Below are 14,782 nucleotides of genomic sequence, written 5' to 3' on the forward strand. Positions count from 1 at the left end.
AACGTCACAAACAATTATGTTCCCGTGGCAATAGGGGCTTGTACATATGCCCCTTAGTTTCTTGCACTTAACATTTGCGTATATCCTAATCTGTGCAAATATTTTTCTTTAACTCACGTTTAACATTCCTTCATAAACAATCAAGTGTTCTTTACTTGTTGTCTTTCCAAGGTCTACATTGACTATTTTGAAAGTATATTGTGATCTTTTCAATCAGTGTATTCTCTGTTTGTAGACCATGTATGGACTCCACTATGGAGAACTCTGCACAGTGGGAACAGGAGCACTTGAGGAAAGTCACTTGACCATCTCACCAGTATGCCTGGAAACTTGCACCTGGCCCAGTTTCCATTCCTACTATTATTAGGAATGCTGGTGAATCAGGAATAAACATAAAAATTCGATCAGGCAGGGGAAGAAATCTCTCCACATAGTAGTATATTTGGTTTTGAGAATAGGCCCCGACTGTGGAACCAAAGAAAGCCCTGGCAAAAATGCTCAACCAGCCAGCTCCCTTTGTCTCCCCCCGCATCAATGTTTCCCTCTATCTTGCTCCTTCTCAGCTCTTTTCCTTCTCCCTCCCTGGTCACTTTCTCTTCACCTTCACCTTCACCCGCCATCTCAATCTTTCTCTCTCTCCTCTCTTGAAATCTCTCTAATACCTGCTGCAATAAACCTCGGGGAGTTGGGGAAAGAGACAGAGGCATCAGCATTGGCCTTGAGCTTTCAAAATCAGCCCCCTAGGGCTCCAGCCCACTGGGGAAATATCTGGGAAATTAAACGGCCTGCACCGCAGAATATTGTTTTCCTGCAAAATCACTTTCTGGTTGCTTTTAACCACTGTCTTGCTGTCTGGGGGGAAGGGGAACAGATAGCAATTTGGAAATAAATGTTGCTTTATCAAGCAGTAAATGTCCTTCCAAGGGCCAGGCGAATATTATGAGTAACTAGGGTAATAGTAATCCCTCCACAGGGATAAGCCGCACCTATAGTTGATGATGTCAGTCAATACTTAGGTAGTCAATAGCGTATTTACAATTCAAAAAAGTGGGGTGCTGTGTACACTGATAGCACTGATTACCCAACAGTGCTGGCGGCAAGTAAACAAGAAACCTGCACATACAAATCAAAATTGTCAGTAATAGCACTCCCTAGTACAAATACATTTGGCGCTCTTCGCCCAAGATAGAAATAGTAAATGGTTACGTTTTCTTTGTGGCACAACTTTGAGCAAATCTAAGATATAGTGATGTTGTGTTCTTTCAATAAAATCTCCACTCCCGATGTGTATTCGTCTTCTTTATTTCATATGAAGAGTATTCCAACAAGAAGTAGAGATAAAGCCAACACGTGTTTCGTCTGTACCATAATGCGTAATCAGACTTTTTCAAGGTTGGAAAAAACAAAAATTCACATAGTATGTGAGCCTACACAAGCAAGTTGACATAACATGATATTTAAACCATTATGAATTGAAATCCTGTCCATAATATTAATAGACATGAAAAATATGAAAGAAGAGAAAAGAAAAAAAGTTGCACAATGACCCTGTGCCATAGTGAAAATGGGTCAAAAACAAAAGTCAACCCAAAAGTAGAAATTGAATGCAGTGTATTAGTATCACGTAAAAAGAAAAGAGTCCATAGTGATCATCTACCACTAGATAAGTCAATCTGTGATATCCGATATGCAGAACTAAGAGCATGAAAAACGAAAAACGAAAAACACGCACCAGATACACGAGTCAGAACAAATTTCAATGGTCATCTGGTAATCAACTTTCAGATATCCAGACAAAAACGAGGGGGGAATAAACGAGCTGTCAAAAAGGAAAGGTGTATGATCACTTAAATTGAATCAATCATGTAGTAATTCCAGAAAAACATAGAGCCTCGAATACATGGTTCGATTGTCAGTTACAGTCATAAAAATACAAGTTCCTGTATATGCCAGGAAGTCTATCTGCCTACATATTGTGGCTAGTATTCTATACAATTCACTACGTGTTAGCCATTATGCCAGCACTAGTGGTTACATTAGAGTTTAACACTCATAGTCCCATGATAGATAAACCGACACCTCCCAAAAAGAGCGGGGAACACACATTTGCACTGTGCAAAAAATATTCAAAATTCTAATTTACTGAAACATAGTTTTGTTGTCAGAATAAATAGCGCATGTCATAAAGCGGAGTAAGCAAAGTAACTATGTCAGTGTACACGTAGCACAAGCATACGTGTTATTATAGTTTAGTTGTCAATAATATTAAAAAGATTCATGGAAAATGGCATTAGGGAAGAAAAAAATATAGCACTCACCAATGTCATGTAATAAACGACCAGAGTAGAGTCAATTAACAAAGCGATGGCCTTTAGGATATGTAAATCGATAAGCGTTGACCACTTATATCATCAATTCATCAATAGTCATGGATATATTCACCTAAATGCATAAAGTAAAATAAGACTTTAAGCTAAGTAAAAAGGTCCAAGTATACAGTAAGTATACCAGAATATGTGCCCAAATTTAAAAGCACTCACCTAAACGAGTCGAGTGTTAAATACACGATGCAACTTTCAAGAGTTAGGTAAAATACTTCTGTTCGTAAATACAACCACACCACAGGCAGCCAAACCTTGATAAGTCGGCTCCCTGAAAATACAATAAAGAAATGTTATTTTATATAAATGGACAGAGAGGATATCGTCTTAAGCCAAGAAAGTAGTGCTAAAGTGGTCGATATTGAATTGAATCCCAAATGCCTACCTAATATCCGTAGTGGCTTCAACAAATGGAGTAGCGTCCAATACACTCCTACTACCGTGAATCCCCGGTCGGACTGACCCTCTTTTGACGAAAGAACTGAGGTAGTCACATGATTGTCCACAGTCATGTGATCTTTGCATCTAACTGTTACACAGGAAACAGGCGTGTTAAGAAAATGAGGCCGCCATATTGGAGAGTGTCATATAGAGCAGTCAATGAACAGACATCCCCCTCCATATCAGAGAAAGGTCAAATAAAACTTTAATGGGTTGCAAAAAATGGACAGTTGATATTTTGAACTTATGTCATGGATCTGACATGATTTACTTATCGTCCTGATTGAATCGTACAAAATCCTGTATAATGGTCAAATGATCATAACGATAACGGAAATATGTCTAGTTCCATTGTAAACTCACAAAAAAGGATCGTCCGCCATATTGGAGAGTGTCATATAGAGCTGTCGATGGATAGACAGCCCCCTCCATATATAAAAAAGAGATCAAATAAAACCTAACTAGGTTACCAAAAATGGACAATTAGTATTATAGACCTGTGTCATGGACCTGACATGATTTACATATCGTCCTGGTTAAATTGCACCAAATCGCGTATAATGGTCAAACGGTCATACCGGTAGCGGAAAACTGTCTAGTTCAGTTGTGGACTCGTGAAAACTATGTCAGTGTACACATAGCACAAGCATACGTGTTATTATAGTTTAGTTGTCAATAATATTAAAAAGATTCATGGAAAATGGCATTAGGGAAGAAAAAAATATAGCACTCACCAATGTCATGTAATAAACGACCAGAGTAGAGTCAATTAACAAAGCGATGGCCTTTAGGATATGTAAATCGATAAGCGTTGACCACTTATATCATCAATTCATCAATAGTCATGGATATATTCACCTAAATGCATAAAGTAAAATAAGACTTTAAGCTAAGTAAAAAGGTCCAAGTATACAGTAAGTATACCAGAATATGTGCCCAAATTTAAAAGCACTCACCTAAACGAGTCGAGTGTTAAATACACGATGCAACTTTCAAGGAGTTAGGTAAAATACTTCTGTTCGTAAATACAACCACACCACGGGCAGCCAAACCTTGATAAGTCGGCTCCCTGAAAATACAATAAAGAAATGTTATTTTATATAAATGGAAAGAGAGGATATCGTCTTAAGCCAAGAAAGTAGTGCTAAAGTGGTCGATATTGAATTGAATCCCAAATGCCTACCTAATATCCGTAGTGGCTTCAACAAATGGAGTAGCGTCCACTACACTCCCACTACCGTGAATCCCCGGTCGGACTGACCCTCTTTTGACGAAAGAACTGAGGTAGTCACATGATTGTCCACAGTCATGTGATCTTTGCATCTAACTGTTACACAGGAAACAGGCGTGTTAAGAAAATGAGGCCGCCATATTGGAGAGTGTCATATAGAGCAGTCAATGAACAGACATCCCCCTCCATATCAGAGAAAGGTCAAATAAAACTTTAACGGGTTGCAAAAAATGGACAGTTGATATTTTGAACTTATGTCATGGATCTGACATGATTTACTTATCGTCCTGATTGAATCGTACTAAATCCCGTATAATGGTCAAATGATCATAACGATAACGGAAATATGTCTAGTTCCATTGTAAACTCACAAAAAAGTATTGTCCGCCATATTGGAGAGTGTCATATAGAGCTGTCGATGGATAGACAGCCCCCTCCATATATAAAAAAGAGATCCAATAAAACCTAACTAGGTTACCAAAAATGGACAATTAGTATTATAGACCTGTGTCATGGACCTGACATGATTTACATATCGTCCTGGTTAAATTGCACCAAATCGCGTATAATGGTCAAACGGTCATACCGGTAGCGGAAAACTGTCTAGTTCAGTTGTGGACTCGTGAAAACGATCGTCCTAAGTCCAAAATAAGTGTGTTTACATATTAGTAAAGCAAAATCAAATGAAAATAGAAAATGGAAGGAAGTTAGACAAGAAACCGGTTTGTTAAGAAAACAGAAAGAGGACTTGGTATAGTTATTATCAGTAGACAGGTAAACTTTGGTAGACAAAACGTCATAATCTAAGCATGCTATTTGCAATTATTTGTATAACGATACCACATGAGTAATACATGCAAAGGGATAGTTGTAAGGTGTCTAGCAAATTACAGCAGAGCTAGATACATATTATCCTTATTCTGTATCATAGGATATCATATTGATATTCAGTAGATGATGATACAAACAATTGAAGGAACAAATGTCATTGATTATTGTAACATCAATAGTCATGTACAAAGGACTTGTCGTGTTGCAAACAGATAAAGAGAGGAAACAGAACCAAAGAGCTGCCTAACTGGATCTAAAATGAATTGTAAGTTGTTAAGAAGATTACATATTCATTATAAAAGTTACATGATTGTTAGATATAGTTGGACTGTTAACAACAATCATATACAAGCAATGTGTGTGCTATCAAAGTCATAGTATACAATGGTCCTGAGCAGACACTAAATTTTACATAAAATTAAATATAGACCACAATGGGTTACTATACACATCCGATGTCCAGCCGGACAGGGGATTTTTATTTTTCAGATACTAAAGGATATGGTCAAGGATAATGAAAACACTACATTTATCGTGGGGCACAATCCTGCACCCTACAGCATGGGGAACGTGCGGGGGGAAAAAAGGGAATAACAATGCAGACAGTTTAGGACAAACAACAGTTACAGGCAAAGACTGAGAGCCGTTGCAACTTGCAGGCATAAATGAAGTTGTAGCAAGTTTGACAAAATAGAGACCACAACGAGTAAGCACAATGGATATTTGTGGCACTATTTTTAAAAAGTCGACGTTTCGATCCCAAGCTCATTGATTAACGGGATCATCTTCAGGACTAAATTTATAACATTTGCCTGGTTTTTAACGCCTGTCAGAGTAAAGAAAACAAAGAAAATTGCTTGTGTGAACAAGGGAAAACTTAGAACATGTTAAGATTACTCGAAAGTTATAGCATGTCAGAAGGTCAAGCTTATCAATTGTGCACATGGAGTTGTGGTTAAAACGATCGTGCTCGGGCCTATTCCGGTCAAGTGAGTGGGGATTTGTTTGTGAGTGTGCTATGGCAAGCAGGATTTAATAAGTGACATTCAATGGGGAAATGATGAATGACTGGAGGTGTTTGGAAGTTTAAGGCATCGGTGGGCTACCTAGTTTCTACGTAAAAATGGTTTAAAAACTAGAACCACGTGAGTTATTAAAGGTGTGTGAATGTGCATTCCGATCGTGAGCGGCTTGGGGGACAGTCGTATTTATTAAAAAATAAGAACCGGTATTGGGAGGACGTGAAGTTATGAGAAACACGTAACCGGGGGTGTTAACCATTACGGAATGGCGCGTGACTCAGTGAGAAAAGTAAGTGTAACATGTATGCTTACCCCAATTGAGGACATAGGGGTATCACATATGGCAGGTCAGAGTGGAAACTGACAATGAAGAACAGCGTTGTTGCTTTTGGTTTGGTCGCTGTGTGGTAAATAAAATAAATATTACCGGACTGAATTTCATGCGGAATCTTAAAATAAAGTAAAATAGCTCAAAATAACAAGAGGCAGAATCCGTGGTATAAGAGGTTTTCTAATGGGCTTTATTCCATTCAAAATGGCCGACTCGAGTGGCGGCCTTCAGGTTCCGTCACCACGAGGGTTCAGGAAGTGAAGTACAATAATTTATTAACAGACATGTATTTTTATAATAAGTTCATTACAATGAAACGAATGTAGAAGGCGTAACATTTGATAAGAAAAATGACGTGACAGTGACATAATCGAAACTAGGCGTAATAAGGAATAAAAGAAACATGATTGGTTAGGATTATCAGACATAGGTGGATCTATAAGATAATACTTGGCATAGATGCGCGCGCAGCAGCATGACGTGTAATTGACGTGCAACTAGGGGTTGAAGGGGACTTGACATTAACTCTACATATGGAGACGAAAAGTCTGAGGGGTCAAGTCAACCTAATCCCAAATCATATCTAACATCCTATGTTTAGAGAACTATGTTATCCACAAGGAAGGACTCTCGGACAGAATCTATTCTATACTAACTGTGTGTGCGTGTACAAGCGTCTAAGTGTCTATATGAGATGCGAGGGATAGAAAATTTTCCATGGCAACAGGGCTATGAATCACTTGCAGGAGGACGGAAAGGCTGAGTCCTCTGCTTGTGAGCTAAAGGAAATGTTTACCTAAATCACTGGACAGGAATGCATCGGCTGGAGAGCAAAATAGATAATTCGAAGGTGAAATACAACTTCTTGGCAGACAGGCGAAAACTAGCCGAGGCAGGCACCGTTAGCTGCACAGGGAGTAGGACAAAGTTCATGGATACAGATGCGAGCTCAAGCTGAAGCTGTCAGAGACAGAGAGCAGGGAAAGGCTTTGAGGACAGAATCGGGCCTACTCGCCTGAACTGTAAAAATGGAGTAACTCAGCCATGTAAAGTCGGTGGCCTGTCATGCTTAGGAATCGAATATCCAGCCCATAGATGGCGGATCTGACAGAGAACATGTTGACGGTAGACACACATATGTTTGCGTCTTAGAAACTGGAACTGGAGGGAACATACATGTACTTGTAACATGTATATAGAACCGTTGGGGTCCAAGATAGGGGACATAACTGATCAGGAAAATCCACATTTCCACATTCCCTCCTTGTCCCCTTCTTGCCCTTCACGAGACATCAATCTTCATCATTCCATTGATTTGCTCATGGAGCATCATTTCTTCTTCCTTCTTCTTCCGGCATTTTGAACGAGAACTGTGATATGGATTGCATGATGTGGCACACAGACCACAAATCGCTGGTCCACATTGTAGGCATAAACAACAACTGAAGAGCATAAGAAGGCCAATACCTAGGAAGGATAGAACTCTCCATCCCCAGGCTGATATCACATTCCAAAACCACCCGGACCACGTCCAAGTGCCTGGATTCTCGTGTATCTGGCTTACAATCTTATGAAGGCGTGTTATGGCTTTATATACAGATGGCGAATTTTCTGGTATGAATATGCAGCAGCTGGATCCGATGACCCTGCAAGCTCCGCCCCTATCGGCCAGGATGACGTCAAGGACAAGACGATTCTGGAGAACAACAATTCTCATCACTGATTGTTCCTCTGTCAGATTGCCTAGGGCGACTATAGTCTCGTTTACTACGGCTTCAAGAGTCTTGGTGAGTCTGCGTATCAGCTTACTATTTGATATTGTACCTATATAGGGAAAGATACCTTTATTGAAATCTACATACTTGTCCCATGCTGTCTCAGTATAATCGACAACTGGGAGATCTCTTTGCTCTCTATTGTGTACTAAATGAACATTTCGATAATAATCAGGAGGAGCTAGGAAAACAGGTGGCAGAAGGAATGCGATGTAACAGGTACCATCCCAATCTAGAGGCAGACGCATATATGCCGTCTGACCACATATGAAGTAAGAATGGCGAGAAGCTCTAAATGAAGATTTACCTTGATCACTATATTCTACTGTAGTAACGCATTGGCTATGGCCCATGTGTATGGAACCAACTTTTCTTACACATAATTCACCCTTTACTGGAAATACTGACATAGTGGGCAGAATTAGTTCAACTTCGGATTTGACATTCAAAATCATAAGATTAGGCGTAAAATTACCTAATTTATACACTTCATTTTCTAAATCAGTTCCTGTTCTACTGGGGTGACCCTCCTTATTGGGGTGACAGACTTTGAATAAAACTAGATTCAGATTTCCCCATATCCAATGTTGTTGATAAACTGCTGTGTCTGGGTCTATGGAATTTAATAAACTAAACCATGCTCCACAGGAGCCATTGTGTGTGAACGGATGTGGAAAGAAAGGCAGAACTCCTTTGTTATTCTGATAGGGAGGGAGTCGGCCACACACCCAACAATTGGTGACATTACTAGTCTGATGGGAATGATGTAACATACTAATGAATGTGTTATTACGCAGCGCAAGTCTATAAGATAATTCATGTGGCGGTAGGTCACTAAAAGAATGTTCTGCAGCAACATTATAAACATGTCTAGAGATAGGATGATATATGTGCAAAATCACACTCGTAATAATTACTAAAATACTCAATAAAAACAAAATTAATAATGTCCTCATACAGTAGCTACGCAGTGATTTACAATACGCCTGTCGTTTCAACATTTCTCGGGTATTTTCTCTACTCAGGTCCAAGGGATACATGTCGGAGACAATTCAACCGCTTCACCTTGGAGAGGACTTAAACAATCAAATTGCTCGACTGTTTGGGCCTAAGCTTTAATTTATAGCACTGAGAGTCATTCTGTTCAACAAAAGGAAGTTTTGAATCAGTCTGTGAGGGAGTGCAGGGCACAGTGTCTATATCTGAAGGTAGTCCATGAAATTTTTTGACGTGACTTGAATGAATCCACCCTTTGCGTCCCTCGATCTTCACGGCTGTTCTTGTGGTCAACAGGACCAACTTGGGTGCTTTCCACCTGGGCTCCAGTTGACTTTTCCTGTCGAAATTTCTCACAAAGACAAGATTACCCGGAACAACGTCATGGGGTTTCGCCTCAGTGTTGTCGGGAAAGGCTGCAGCTACCTGTGAACGAGAAGATTGTAGTGCAGACATCAAGGAAGCCAAGTAATCTGTCAGCATGTTACAGTCAATGTCAGTTATTTTGCGTGGTATAGGCGTCCCCCACATATTTGGTGGTCTACCAAAGATCACCTCATACGGGGATAGCCCTGTTCTAGAGTGTGCTACCATTCTCATGTAAAAGAGTGCAACTGGTAATGCTACTATCCAGTCGACACCTTTCTCTCTACATATTTTGGACAGTCTGATTTTCAGTGTCTGGTTATGTCTTTCTACAAGACCTGCTGCCTCGGGGTGTCGGACACAGTGGAATTTCCACTGATATCCCAACAAGAGTGAGACATGTTTCATTAATTCGGATGAGAAAGGCTGACCGTTATCTGAATATACAACACGTGGTAAACCGTACCGTGGGAAGAATTCTCGAACTAGCTGCTTGGCAGTAGTCGGGGCAGTGTAATCTGATACGGGATACGCCTCTGTCCAACGGGAGAGAGCGCAGACAACTACGAGAACATATTTGAATCCTCGACAACGTTCCATCTGAATATAATCCATCTGGAGGACTTCAAAAGGATGGTCAGGAGGCTGAAATCCACCCTGCTCTACGGGAACACTCTTTCCTGGATTAAACTGACAACATATCATACAGGTACGAACTTTTTGTTTAGCTGCTGCTCGTAAATGTTTATTGAACCAAATGTGCTGAATGCTGTCTAGCATAGCCTTCTCTCCTAAATGTGCTGGACTGTGAACTGTAGCTATAATGGCTTGAACCATGGAATCAGGGAGAAACCATACAGATTTCTCCTTCGTCATCCATCCTTGATCTGTCTGGATCCCTCCTAGTTCCGTCCACTTCTTTATTTCTTCTGCTGTGGCATGTGTCTGTATGTCAATTACGTCAAGTGCGGGATCCTTAATTGTCATACACTGTGTTGGTGTCTGAACTATTGGCTTTGTCATGTCTAATGTGCGATTCTGAGCAGTCTGTTTAGCTGTTCTGTCAGCTAAATCATTTCCTTGAGAAATGGTATCAGTAACCTTCGTGTGTGCTTTACATTTCATAATCGATATAGCAGTGGGTAAGTGTATTGCGTCTAACAAGGCATGAATGAGGGGTCCGTGCTGAATGTGGGCACCATGGGACGTTAAATAACCTCTCTCTCGCCATAGCACGCCGAAGTCGTGTACAACTCCGAATGCATAACGTGAGTCAGTGTATACATTAACTTTCTTATTTGTGGCTTGAATACAGGCTTGCGTTAGAGCAATAAGTTCTGCTGCTTGGGCTGACAAAGTATCTATACAATTTGTCTCAATAACTTCAGTGTCTGTTGTGACTGCATACGCGGCCACTAAATCTCCTGTACTTGTTCTCATGCACGATCCGTCTACATACAACGTCAGGTCTGGATCTAACAATGGAACGTCTGTCAAGTCTTGTCTAGGTTTCGTCTTTATTTCAATGATTTCAACACAGTCATGAGCTAGTGGGTCTGTTCCAATTACAGGTAATAGTGTAGCAGGATTCAATGTATTACACCGTCGGATCTCTATGTGTGGTTGAAACAATGTCAGTTCATAACCGGTAAGTCTTGCTATGGTCAAGTGTTGTGTTTGTGTTCGGTTCACAAGAATCTCTACTGCATGTGGTACTTGTACTGTCAATGGGTGTCCTAACACTATGGCATCGCTTTGTCTGATTGCTAAAGCTGTCGCTGCCACTGATTTCAGGCATGCAGGCAAAGCCTGAGCTACGGGATCTAATGTACTGGAAAAATAGGCACATGGCTTGCGTGATCCTGCTTGATCCTGAGTGAGTACTGACAAGGCAGTACCTTCGCGTTCTGTAACAAAGAGTGTAAAAGGTTTGCTATAACATGGTGTTGCTAAAACAGGTGCTTGACATAAAGCTTCCTTTAGGCTTTCAAAAGCTTGTGTATGTTCCTGAGTCCAAGGGAGAACAGTCGATGTGGCTGCCTCCTGTGTGGTTAACTGAATGAGTGGTTTTGCTAGAAATGCGTACTGAGGGATCCACTGCCTACAATATGAAGTGAGGCCTATGAAAGCTCGCACCTCCTTCTGTGTCTGGGGTATTGACATATTAGCAATTAACTGGATGTGATCTGGTGTAAGCTGCCTTCCCTCCTTGGACAGCGAGTGACCAAGATAAATAACTCGCTGAACACAGAATTGCAGCTTAGAAGGGGACACCTTGTGCCCCTTGTCGGCTAGGAAATGTAAAACTGTCAGAGAAGCTTTTTCACATTCTGGCTCGCTTCTCGCGGTGATCAGCAGATCATCGACATATTGAAGCAGTGCTGTATTGACTGGCATGTGGATACTGTCAAGTTCTCGTTTCAGTGCTTGGCTGTAGATGCTGGGGCTTTCTGTGAATCCTTGGGGAGCGCGTGAGAATTTAAAGCTGCGCCCATTTGTGGTCAAATTCGAAATACCCACAATTCTTTTTCCAAGCTAAACTTGTCACTAATTATTTTTCGTTAACACTTTGTACATTAGGGGTGTCATCAAATCACAGGAGTTGCTCCTTCTCTAGCTGCACCCCTCTCAATTTCCTATTGACAATGTAGTCAAATGTTGGACCATGTAAACACCAGCTATGCGCTGTTCATTTGGTGGGGGGTTCAAGAACCTTTGGGCTACTATGTAATTAATATATGTATTATAACTGGTCTTTTTACTGGGGCCACTCTTGCTAGGTCCTCTGAAAGGACGGGATAAATACCAGCAACGTCAGTATTTCTTTTTCTGTCAGCCTGCGCTCATTTTACCAGCTCAAATTCCTCCTGTAACATCTCATCCTTGGCTTTTCCAGACTCCAGTCCACTCCTCTCTGCTTCGTGAAACACTTACTCTGACCTTCTATGTGACGCCTTGCGCCAAAAACTCAATGGCATCCTTTCAAGCTGGTCTACATTTTCTCTTTCATAAGAGTGTTTCGTTGTCCATCTTTTACTCGTATACCTTCCTCAACTAACACGTTTTCTCGGGCTTTGTCTGAATCCTCCCTACTTTTCTCTTCTTTTCTGAGCGCTTACTCTGTGCGTCTATGCTATTCTTTACGCCATAATTCAACAGCGTCTTTCTGTGACTGTCTAGCTTTCCTCTTCCACAACTCTTCTTCGACTTTCATGATACATTCGGCATCCCAGGTCCCAGCTACGGGCCATCTCTGACTTTCTGGTAACTCTTTGGTGTAGTCCACCCATAGATCAAGGAATAATATGGCGTCTAAGCCATGCTTGTGAAAAATAAAATGTCCTGTAGTGTCTCTAGGAGGAATAGGAACTGCTTCTTCAAGCACCCCTTTTCTGGTAGTAATCTGTCTTAACTTCGAGAAGAGCGGCATATTGACAACTGATCTGATACTTACTCTTGAACTTACTTAATACGAAAAGCACAATAATGAACAGTGAACAATGAACAGTCATTCATACCACAATATGCAAGACATTTCTGACTACTTTAAACATTAAACATTAAACATTTTATAATGGTCGACAATGATGACAGTCTGCTTAACTAATCACCACGCTGAATTCTTGACAATGACTGAATACTTCGGAATACTTGATATACTGCTAAACAGTACATATACACTGCTAAACAGTGCAGACCGGATTTGTGTACCCAAATCCGTCTTGACCGGCACAACCTATGTGCGCGTCAACACGCCTCCCCGGCGATGGTACTCACCGAGTAGCTCCTTGAAACGGAAGGCCTCAGAGAATGGACAGGACTCGATAACTGCGGACATCGGACCCTCTGGACGTCGGGCTTTCGGAAAACCTGGTGGGCCTCTGTATACCTCGGATCTTGCTCTCTCAGCTAGGCTCTGGTCGGGATACTTCGCACTTCTCACCGCCTCGTCTGGGTTGATCGCAGCCTCAGTCGCCCCCGCTTGACCGGAGGGAGCTTACAGGAAATCCTGCTGGTACGCGTTTATGGTCCGTCCAGCTGTGGCAGGAGACCGGGCCTGCAACGCACCGCCGGCGCGTGAGATGAGAAAGTGTCCCTGTTCGGGCGCCATTATGTGGTAAATAAAATAAATATTACCGGACTGAATTTCATGCGGAATCTTAAAATAAAGTAAAATAGCTCAAAATAACAAGAGGCAGAATCCGTGGTATAAGAGGTTTTCTAATGGGCTTTATTCCATTCAAAATGGCCGACTCGAGTGGCGGCCTTCAGGTTCCGTCACCACGAGGGTTCAGGAAGTGAAGTACAATAATTTATTAACAGACATGTATTTTTATAATAAGTTCATTACAATGAAACGAATGTAGAAGGCGTAACATTTGATAAGAAAAATGACGTGACAGTGACATAATCGAAACTAGGCGTAATAAGGAATAAAAGAAACATGATTGGTTAGGATTATCAGACATAGGTGGATCTATAAGATAATACTTGGCATAGATGCGCGCGCAGCAGCATGACGTGTAATTGACGTGCAACTAGGGGTTGAAGGGGACTTGACATTAACTCTACATATGGAGACGAAAAGTCTGAGGGGTCAAGTCAACCTAATCCCAAATCATATCTAACATCCTATGTTTAGAGAACTATGTTATCCACAAGGAAGGACTCTCGGACAGAATCTATTCTATACTAACTGTGTGTGCGTGTACAAGCGTCTAAGTGTCTATATGAGATGCGAGGGATAGAAAATTTTCCATGGCAACAGGGCTATGAATCACTTGCAGGAGGACGGAAAGGCTGAGTCCTCTGCTTGTGAGCTAAAGGAAATGTTTACCTAAATCACTGGACAGGAATGCATCGGCTGGAGAGCAAAATAGATAATTCGAAGGTGAAATACAACTTCTTGGCAGACAGGCGAAAACTAGCCGAGGCAGGCACCGTTAGCTGCACAGGGAGTAGGACAAAGTTCATGGATACAGATGCGAGCTCAAGCTGAAGCTGTCAGAGACAGAGAGCAGGGAAAGGCTTTGAGGACAGAATCGGGCCTACTCGCCTGAACTGTAAAAATGGAGTAACTCAGCCATGTAAAGTCGGTGGCCTGTCATGCTTAGGAATCGAATATCCAGCCCATAGATGGCGGATCTGACAGAGAACATGTTGACGGTAGACACACATATGTTTGCGTCTTAGAAACTGGAACTGGAGGGAACATACATGTACTTGTAACATGTATATAGAACCGTTGGGGTCCAAGATAGGGGACATAACTGATCAGGAAAATCCACATTTCCACAGCTGTGAAAAAAGTTACATTGTGGTTGGATTTGGTGTGTCATAATCGATGTGGGGTTGGGATGTAAATGACTCTAGGGCACATACCTTGCAGTTAAGGTTTCTATAAAACT

The sequence above is a fragment of the Triturus cristatus genome, chromosome 2_2 (assembly GCF_964204655.1).
Source record: "Triturus cristatus chromosome 2_2, aTriCri1.1, whole genome shotgun sequence".
Lineage (NCBI taxonomy): Eukaryota > Metazoa > Chordata > Amphibia > Caudata > Salamandridae > Triturus > Triturus cristatus.